Source organism: Macaca fascicularis, chromosome 10, assembly GCF_037993035.2.
Source record: "Macaca fascicularis isolate 582-1 chromosome 10, T2T-MFA8v1.1".
NCBI classification, from domain to species: domain Eukaryota; kingdom Metazoa; phylum Chordata; class Mammalia; order Primates; family Cercopithecidae; genus Macaca; species Macaca fascicularis.
The window spans coordinates 27486039-27494932 of NC_088384.1; positions in this window are offsets into that span (position 1 = coordinate 27486039).

An 8894-nucleotide genomic window follows, 5' to 3' on the forward strand; every position below is an offset into this window, starting at 1 on the left:
AGACCAGCCTGGCCAACATGCAGAAACCTCATCTCTGCTACAAATACAAAAATTAGCTTGGCATAGTGGCACATGTCTGTAATTCCAGCTACTCGGCAGGCTGAGGCAGGAGAATCACTTGAACTTGGGAGGTAGACGTTGCAGTGAGCTGAGATCGCACCACTGCACTCCAGCCTGGGCAACAGAGACTCCATCTCAAAAAACACACACACACACACACACACACACACACACACACACATACATTTCTGGGCCAGACAACCCTTGGCCAACAGTATCTCCTCAAGGACCATTCCTCAAGTGACTCCCAGAAGAGGTGAAAAAGAAAACTCTTCTGTCCCAGCCCTAGGAAGATCAGGCCTGGGACCTGTCTGTGTCTGTCCTGACCCTGAAGGCTATCCCTGCTGACTTGTGCCCTGTCTGCTCTGTGTCAGAGAAGTGGGGACCTGATTCCTGTTCTGGCTCCTCACCAACTTCTGCTGGTGTCACTGCCATCATCACACAAAGACATGGAGAAGACAAGAGAAAGTGATGAAACTCCATTCTTGAGGCATTCAGGATGATGTCCACACCATGCTCTCGGCAGACAGGAAGGCCAGATCCTGCTCACTCCTACTCGGAATGGGTCTCAGAGATACGAGTACTAACATTGTGATATTTATCCTCTTCTCTTTTTCTTTTTTTTGAGGCGGAGTCTCGCTCTGTCATTCAGGCTGGAGTGCAATGGCTCGATCTCGGTTCACTGCAACCTCTGCCTCCTGGGTTCAAGTGATTCCTCTGCCTCAGCCTCCTGAGTCACTGGGATTACAGGCATCCATCGCTACACCCAGCTAATTTTTGTATTTTCAGAAGAGACAGGGTTTCACCAGGTTGGCCAGGCTGGTCTTGAACTCCTAACCTCAGGCAATCCACCCACCTCGGGCAATCCACCCACCTCGATCTCCCAAAGTGCTGGGATGACAGGCATGAGCTGCCGCACCCAGCCCATGTCTTCCGTTTCTTTACACTGTGTGTGCGTCCACTGAGTCAGTGGCTGCTGATGCTCACCCCAGCCCCCGACAGTGGGACAGTCCATCACAGGGATCAGTACCTGGTGAGTGCTGAGCCTCACTCACCTAGCTGTGCAGGAGGTCTCCAGTGAGGGTGATGGGCACCAGGCTGATAATAATGTTGTCCTGAGTTCTGATGTGGCACTGGCCCTTGTCTGTCTGCTATGGATTGGAGCATCTCTTTTTATTTATTTCTTTATTTTTCTGAGACAGAGTCTCACTCAGTCACCCAGGCTGGAGTGTGCAGTGGCTCGATCTTGGCTCACTGCAACCTCCACCTCCCAGGTTCAAGTGATTCTCCAGCCTCAGTCTCCCAAGTAGCTGGGATTACAGGTATGGGCCACCATGGCTGGCTAATCTTTGTATTTTTAGTAGAGACAGGCTTTCACCATGTTGGCCAGGCTGGTCTCAAACTCCTGACCTCAGGTGATCCACTGCCTCGGCCTCCCAAAGTGCTGGGATTACAGGTGTGAACCACCATGCCCAGCCATGGATTGGAGCATTTCTAAGGCCTGAGGTAGTCCTGTTATTAAATACAATGCAATATCTTCCTCATCTTCCCTGCTTTGACCAAGTGCTGAGGAATGAGCCCAGCACTGACAGATGTTGACCTGCACTGTTCTACATGATCCCTTACACTTCTCAGAATCTGTGAACTGACCAGAAGCCTGTGGGCTTTCTATGTGTATTTCACAGTAATGTCGAAGCCAACATCTGTTCTTCCGTGTACCTTTTGCCACCCACGGTTATGTGACCACTGGGGCCCCATTTGATGATGGGCAAAGTTTGGCAGCTTATAGGCCACACAATTCCAGGGGCACACATAGGTGCTGGAGCTCCCTGGTGTGGGGTCCTGTCACCAAGCCTGGGTGATGACACAGTTGAGTAATACAGACCATCAACATTGGGACCCATTTCTGGGTTCACTTTTGCCTCCTCCATTCAGGAGGTCAGAATCTGGGTTCACTCCTTTTTGCACTCTCTCCATCTAAGGAGTAGGGATATTGAACATACCTTTAGGTACAGCTGTGGTGAGGGAGGAAAGAGATCATTTATGTAAAGAGTATGGTGGTGCTGAAGTTTCTCTTCCTTTCTATTAGTAGAATGACATGACTTGGGAGGCTGAGGTGAGATGACTACATAGGCCAGGAATTCAAAAAAAGTGACACTTGTGCTGTGCTGGGCATGCAGGGCCACAATTTTTGGGGAAAACACACATTTACAAACACACTCACACTCACTACGCATGGATTCACCCCTAGCTACCTCCCAACCCTCCTGCACACAAACCCACACCATTTAAATGATACGGCTGTTTCCAGGGTCTCCAGTGGATGATCACAGTTCTTCACCGAGCCATCTGTTCCTCACACTGCACTCCAGGTCCTCACTCTTATCAGGAACCAGAAGCCAGGCAGGCTCTCCAGACAAAAACAGGCAAGAGAGTCCCCCGCGACCCATCACTTAAGATTTGTCATCAGCAAGGGAGTGGTCTTAGAATACGAATAGTGTTAGAGAGGAGAACAACACACACTGGGGCCTGTCAGGGGACAGGTGAAGGGAGAGCATCTGGATAAACAGCTAACGCACGCAGGGCTTCATACCTAGGTGATGGACTGACAGGTGCAGCAAACCACCATGGCACACTTTTACCCATGTAACAAACCTGTACATCCTGCACATGTATCTCAGAACTTAAAAAAAATTAAATTACGGGCTGGGCGTAATGGTTCATGCCTGTAATCCCAGTACTTTGGGAGGCTGAGGCAGGTGGATCACCAGGTCAGGAGATAGAGACTGCCCTGGCTAACACGGTGAAACCCTGTCTCTACTAAAAATATAAACAATTAGCCGGGCGTGGTGGCGGGCACCTGTAGTCCCTACTCCGGAGGCTGAGGCAGGAGAATCGCTTGATCCCAGGAGGCAGAGGTTGCAGTGAGCTGAGATCGCACCACTGCACTACAGCTTGGGCAACAGAGCGAGACTTCATCTAAATAAATTAATAAATAAATAAAATAAAAATAAGCTACCTTAAGGGATGGGAGAAAAGAAACAATCTGACCCTTACCTGGTTCCTTCATTTAGGTACCAAACTGGCTAGATAGGTCGGCTAGAGAATGGGACGGGGACTCCAAAATTGGGGTATTTGAATTTTCATTGAGAAAAGGGCTGTCCCTTTTCTAGATCAAAAAGCCTCAACGACAAAGACAAGAGGCAGAGTCAGCCTTTGCCCCCATGTCCCAGGTCTGGGAGAGCTGGCTATGGGCAGAAGGGAGCTGGAAGCTGGGATGTCTCTGGGGATAACGGTATGGGAAGGGGGTGAGGGTAGCCACAGTGTGCCAGGGAGTAAATGACACCCGTGGCTTTTTTACCTGTGGGCATCTTTTGGTTGCTGATGTGCTGCAGGTCGTGGCCCTCGGTGGCTCCCACATCCAGCTTGCCAGGCTCTACAGTAGTGGATTCTGATGTTGCAGCAGCCACAGCCTCATAAGTATCAGATTCATAACAGGGTTCCTCCTCCCCCTTGCACCAGCCACAGCTGGAGTCGATACAACAGGTCAGTATACACCCCATGGAGCACCCACAATTCACTCCTGCCTGAGCCTTTGATGAAACTGAAACGGTGCTGCCCTAGCAGCCACAGTACTGAGGCTGGCACAGCACTTGTAGAAGCAGCCTGACTCCAGGCAGATCTGGGGCCTCAGCCCGTACTTTGCGGCCACCTTCTAAGGTGGCGGGTCTATGAGGTCGGGGACCTGCTGTCTTCTCTGAAAAATAAACAAACACGACAAGCACTGAGAGGCACAAAAACTGCTGGGACACAGCACAGTTGGAGCTCCTCCTCCTCCTCCTCCTAGCTACTGACTGAGGGCTGCTGGTCCTGGCTGATGCCTATAACCCACAAAGCTTCCTATGTCACCTGGTTACCAGGAAACAGCCAGGCCAGGCTAGTGACTCACAATGTCCAGCCCCACAGCCCCACCCAAGGCCTCACAATGCCCATCCCTGCTGCTGCCCACCTTGTGGCCACCCTGCCCCTCTGTGCTGACTGCACTACTCAGGCTTTTATTCACCCTGGGCTGCCTGAGCTTTCCAGTCCTGAGAAAAGTGCAGGGGGGGTTGCTATTGGAAGTCACCCTTGGCGAGAAACTCAATAGAAAACCCTGGTACAGCCGGGAGTGGTGGCTCACGCCTGTAATCCTAGCACTTTGGGAGGCTGAGGGGGGTGGATCACCTGAGGTCAGGAATTTGAGACCAGCTTGGCCAACATGGTGAAGCCCCATCTCTACTAAAAATACAAAACATTAGCTCAGTGTGGTGGCGGGCACCTGTAATCCCAGCTACTCAGGAGGCTGAGGCAGGAGAATTGCTTGAATCCAGGAGGTGGAGGTTGTACAGTGAGCCAAGATCGCACCATTGCACTCCAGCCTGGGTGACAAAGGTGAAACTGTCTGAAAAACAAAACTAAAAAAACAAAAAAACAAAATAAAGAAAACCCCGGTTACTAAAGTCAGTTCCACCAGCATTTCTGTTTTTCTAAGCCTGACAGTTTTCATTTGTTCACCAAATGCAGTTATACACAAATTTTTGACTGCTTTTCTAACTAAATGCTTCTCTCCTGTCTTACAAGTGTTAGTTCTTGTCTGCAACTTGACCATAGTTAGCCCCAGGGCCCTGGTCCCACTCTCAGTAGAGAGTCATGGCTGTGTATCCTGAATGAGAGCCTGGGACACATCACACTTTCCCCTCCTGGTCTATAAAATAGGGACTGAACACATCCTTCCCAGCTCTGTAATGCTACGACTTACCAACTCCCTTTTCTTCCTGTTTCTTCTTTCCATGACAGGGGTACTCAGATATTTCTTTTATTTACTTATTTATTTTTTGAGACGGAGTGTTGCTCTGTCCACCAGGCTAGAGTGCAGTGGCATGATCTCGGCTCATTGCAACCTCCACCTCCCAGGTTCAAGCGATTCTCCAGCACCAGCCTCCCGAGTAGCTGGGACTACAGGCACACGCCATCACATCTGGCTAATTTTTGTATTTTCAGTAGAGATGAGGGTTTCATCATGTTGGTCAGGCTAGTCTTGATCTCCTGACCTCAAATGACGGGCCTGCCTTGGCCTCCCGAAGTGCTGGGATTATAGGCATGAGCCACCACCTCTGGCCTCAGATATTTCTTTCACTAACAAATCATAAAGTTTTATTTTCTTATACAAAATTGAGAACCCCACAGTGGGGTACCATTGGCCTCATAGGATAAAGATGAACAGTCAACATCTGGCAAGTATTATGTACCTGACTGTTCCAACTGTGGCATACTCATTTAACCCTCCAAAACAGTCCCATTGTACACATTTTCGAAAAGTGAAGTAACTTCCCCAAGGTTCCATGACTGCTCAGTGAGTTTAGGCAGATGAGCAAACAAAGGCTTAGAGTTCAGTTGTCTGAGGCTACACTGCTGGACAGTGGATGAACCTGGAATACAAAGGCTCATTCACTGTCCAGCACTAAAGTTTAAGTAGAGTTTAAATTTTGTTCTGGAAACATGAGACTCACTGAACCACACAGAGGTGAGGAGTCCCTATCAGACGTGTTTGCAGTGAGGTCTCTCTGCACAATAGAGGACTGACAGAAGCAATGGGACCAATTAAGAGACATTATGTTGGGAGGCTGAGGTGGGTGGATCATTTGCGGTCAGGAGTTCAAGACCAGCCTGGCTAATATGGTGAAACCCCATCTCTACTAAAAATATAAAAATTAACCTGGCGTGGTGGCGGGTGTCTGTAGTCCCATCTACTCCAGAGCCTGAGGCAGGAGAATTGTTTGAACCCGGGAGTTAGAGGTTGCAGTGAGCCAAGATCATACCATTGAACTCCAGCCTGGGCGACAGAGAGAGATTATGTCTCAAAAAAAAAAAAAAGAGAGAGAGAGACATTATGTTCATCTGGAAGAACAGATAAGGCTAAAGGCAGTGGAAATGACTGAAGTGGATGGAAAAGTCTTTTGATCATTTGGGAGAGAGAACAGGAAGCGCTAGATGATTAGATGTGGAAGAACAGGGGAAGTAAAAGGAAAAACAGGCTGCTGAGGTTGTAGTATGAAGGACTGGGTAAACAGCAGTGACTTTCTCCTACACAGAGAATGTAGGAAGAGGAATAGGTATGGGGAATAAGATAGTTTTTAGCTGGGCGCAATGACTCATGCCTGTAATCCCAGCACTTTGGGAGGCCAAGCTGGGCGGATTATTAGGTCAGGAGTTCGAGACCAGCCTGGCCAATATGGTGAAATTCCATCCCTACTAAAGTTAAAAAAATTAGCCGGGAGCGATGACGGGTGCCTGTAGTACCAGCTACTTGGGAGACTGAGGCAGGAGAATCACTTTGACCCAGGTGGCAGAGTTTGCAGTAAGCCAAGATCGTGCCATTGCACTCTAGCCTGAGTGACAGAGCGAGACTCCGTCTCAAAAAGAAAAAAAAAAAAAAAAGAAAAGAAAAGATAGTTTTGGACTCTTAAGTATTGCATTGTAAGGGAGCTCTCTGGTAGAAAGTTAGAAACCTCTGTATGCTAAGTCCATTCTGTGACATCACAACTCATGTTTTAAAAATATACACACAAAGTCAAACCATCACGGAAATTTCCTAAAATTTACATACTAAAATATGACAACTTTTTAGTTATTACCTTCTTAGAGCAACTTTGAATTTATGATTGTAGCAAATGAGGTGTCATGTAAAATAAAGTTGTTATATAAAAACGACATTTAAATTTTATTGTCATCAGAGCATATAAAAAAAAACAATTGAACCCATGGGTATGGCAAGGATTGCTTTAAAAAGCTGTGTCTAATGAGGGGAGTTGGAAAGAAAGGAGACTTGGTGGCCAGGTGCAGTGGCTCACACCTGTAATCCCAACAGTTTGGGAGGCCTACTCACGCGGATCACATGAGGTCAGGAGTTCGAGACGAGCCTGGCCAACATGGTGAAACCCTGTCTCTACTAAAAATACAAAAATTAGCTGGGCGTGGTGGTGGACACCTGTAATCCCAGCTATTCGGGAGGCCGAGGCAGGAGAATTGCTTGAACCCAGGAGATGGACGTTGCAGTGAGCTGAGATGGTGCCACTGCACACCAGCCTGGGTGACAGAGCAAGACTCTGTCTAAAAAACAAAATAGAGGCCGGGCGCGGTGGCTCAAGCCTGTAATCCTAGCACTTTGGGAGGCCGAGACAGGCGGATCATGAGGTCAGGAGATCGAGACCATCCTGGCTAACACGGTGAAACCCCGTCTCTACTAAAAATACAAAAAATTAGCCGGGCGAGGTGGCGGGCGCCTGTAGTCCCAGCTACACGGGAGGCTGAGGCAGGAGAATGGCGTAAACCCGGGAGTCAGAGCTTGCAGTGAGCTGAGATCCGGCCACTGTACTCCAGCCCGGGCGACAGAGCGAGACTCCGTCTCAACAAAAAAAAAAAAAAAAAAAATAGAAAAGAAAGAAGATTTGGGGAATAGGGAGGTTTAAGTGGCATTAAGTAAAGCCTGCAAATGTGAGCAGTGACAGTCAGGGTACCTGAGTGTTCATCAGAAATGGCTGATCGGGTGAGTCTCATCACAATGGAGCTGGTGTCTGCTTCTTATTTCTCTAAATGCCGTACCTACCACAGTACCTGGTCAACAGGGACTCAATACCTAATACCCCAATGAACACAGTAAAATTCTGCCAGTTCAAAAACATGTTCATACTCACCAACTTCCCTCATGGAGTTTTACTTCTTTTCTTACTGTAATGTTTTGAAGTTCATCCCTCCTGTGGCCTGTATCCATAGTTTCTTTTCTTTGTATAACTAAGCAGCACTCCACTGTATGCACAGACCACATGGGTCTATCCATTCTCTAGCTGACGGACACTTGGGTTGTTTCCAGTTGTTGCCTGTAGTGAATGAGGCTGCTGAGAACATTTATGTATACATCTTTTTGAACGCATGCTTTCATTTCTTCTAGATAAATTCCTAGGGCTGGAACTGCTAGGTCAAATAGCTAGTTTATGCTTAACTTCTTTTTTTGCCTTTCTTATTCATAGAAAATATTACACTGATACATAATATTGGATATTTCTATGAGGCACATGTGCTGTTTGGTTCCGTGCATCCAACATGTCATCATCAAGTCAGGATATTTGGGGTATGGCCTTGAGTATTTATCATTTCTATGTGTTGAGTGTATTTCAAGTTCTCTCTTGTAGCTATTTTGAAATATACAATACATTATTGCTAACGATAGTCACCCTACTCTGCTATCCAACATTAGAACACATTCCTTGCATCTAACTGTAGGTGTGTATTCATTGACCAACCTCTCTGCATTCCCTTCTTATACCCAGAGGAGAGAGGAAGGAGGGAAAGGAGCTGTGGGTGGCTGAATTAGGGCCCAGGGATGGCTGTGTCCCAGTCCCGGGACCTGTCCATGTGCTGTGTTGTGTGGCCACAGGGACTTTACAGATGTGAGGATGTGAAGGAGCCTGAGATGGAAGATGATCCTGGGTTATCTGAGTGGGTCCAAGGTGGGGTCCTTATAAGGGAAAGAAGGAGGCAGGAGGGAGGGAGGGAGGGAGGGAGGGAGGGAGAGAGGTGGGAGATAGATTTGAAGATGCTGAGCTCTGGCTTTGAAGTTGGAGGAAGGGGCCAGGAGTCCAGGGCATCCTCTAGAAGCTGGAAAAATCCTGGAAATGGATTCTCCACAGAGCTCTCAGAAGGAGCCTGGCCCGGCTGGCACCCTGATTTTAGCACTCTGGGATTCATTTTGGACGTCTGACTCCAGACCAGGGAATCAATGTGTGATATTTTAAGCC